This window comes from Cucurbita maxima, unplaced genomic scaffold (assembly GCF_002738345.1).
Source record: "Cucurbita maxima cultivar Rimu unplaced genomic scaffold, Cmax_1.0 Cma_Scf03918, whole genome shotgun sequence".
In the NCBI taxonomy this organism is placed as follows: Eukaryota; Viridiplantae; Streptophyta; class Magnoliopsida; order Cucurbitales; family Cucurbitaceae; genus Cucurbita; species Cucurbita maxima.
This window is the reverse complement of record NW_019275934.1, coordinates 1-1,486: the sequence shown is the minus strand read 5'-3', so window position 1 is coordinate 1,486 and position 1,486 is coordinate 1. Positions and strand designations below refer to the sequence as shown.

Genomic DNA, 1,486 nt, shown 5'->3' with positions numbered 1-1,486 from the left:
CTGTATTTAGTTTATGCTTTTTTATTTAATTTATGTTTTAATTACAGAATCTTCCTTTTTTTTTTTATGGGTATTTACTCTGTTGCCTTCTAATTTTGTTCTCATGTATTCCAAATTTATAGTGGATCCCTATTTCCAAATCTTTCCTTATCTTGGTGTTTCCTTTTGTTCTCAAATTTTCTTGGTCATTTTATTTTTAATCTATTCATTTGCTACGGATATAAATTTAATCTTATATTACTAATATAACGTGATTTACTAGAATTCGTATAAATGACTGACATTTAGTTTCTTACTCAAAACTAAACAATGAAAATCTAACTATAATTGGCTATGATTTCTTAAAAAAAACTAAAAAGAATAGGATAAAAGAAAACGAAGATTTAATATATACCTTATTGTTCAATTCTATCTTCACTTAAATCTCCCATGAATCTCAACTCCATAAAGGCCATTTTCATTTTTTTTATAATTATTTTTATTTCTTTATTTCTTTATTTATTTCATTATTTATGATTTTTTTTATAATTATTTTTATTTCTTTATTTATTTCTATCTTCACTTAAACCGGCCATGTCATCGTCTTCTTCCTCCCGATGGGAAGAAGACGTGCGTGATCTTTCGCGCCGCCGTCTGAAACTCGCCCTCCCCAGCTCCGATCATGCCGTTTCTCCCCTCGAGTTCTTCATGAAACTTAAAGAGGGTATTACAAGGAAGAGCTATGGATTGATTTCATACCTTTTCGTGGATCGTAGCCTTAGATATTCGCTTCCAAAGTTCGTCCAAAATATAATTTCTCGCTGGAGTAAAAACAAAGGATTTCTTATTGGGTAGCCGTTTCTAAGGGTTTTCAAGGCTCAATTTCTTCATGGAACTTCTTCCTTATTCTTTCCTCAAGCTTAAGAAATTGGTTTCGAGGAACAACTTTGAGTGTGGGACCTTAATTTGAGAAATCACTCTCGGTCTGCAAGTTACATGACACCTCCGATTTTCAATCTCTTAGGTATCTTGTTCTTAGACGTTTCAGCTCTTGATTCCTTCATCAAAGTTACTCATTTTTTTCCTCTTAAGCTAAAGGAATCCTTTATTTGAAGGAAAATAGGTCATAGATAGGAATTCAACACTTACCCACAATTTGAACACGAAATGAATTTTCTTCAATTGGAATCGTTTCTGAGGTTATTTCTCTTCGTGGTCTTCAATGAAAACATTCCTTGAAGGTGCAGAAACTTATTGAGATTGTTCTTGCTCAACGAATTTTGTGTATCCTTTGATTTGAATTTTGAGTTTTCCTTGAAGCTCTTTAATGGCGGATTGGATTGGGGGAATGGTTTCTAGGCACTTTCCGAACCCTATTCTTTCATAGCACTTGTGGGTAATATTGTTTAGAAACTAGAGGAACAAGTTTGAAAGGAAATGGTTGAGAATTGCTCTCAAATTTGGAAGAAACCCGAGAGTAGGAGACCCAAAATCTAAACGCTTATTG

At 33.0% G+C, this 1,486-nt stretch overlaps 1 long non-coding RNA gene across 1 annotated transcript; it reads right to left on the bottom strand.

Annotated features, from left to right (window-relative positions):
* Positions 1-531: 531 nt before the first annotated feature.
* Positions 532-1,471, bottom strand: LOC111475951. Its single transcript, XR_002716806.1, has 2 exons — positions 1,129-1,471; positions 532-1,037 (listed from the first exon to the last, which is right to left on the bottom strand). It is a non-coding gene; the product is annotated as an uncharacterized LOC111475951 (long non-coding RNA).
* Between the last annotated feature and the right edge of the window lie 15 nt (positions 1,472-1,486).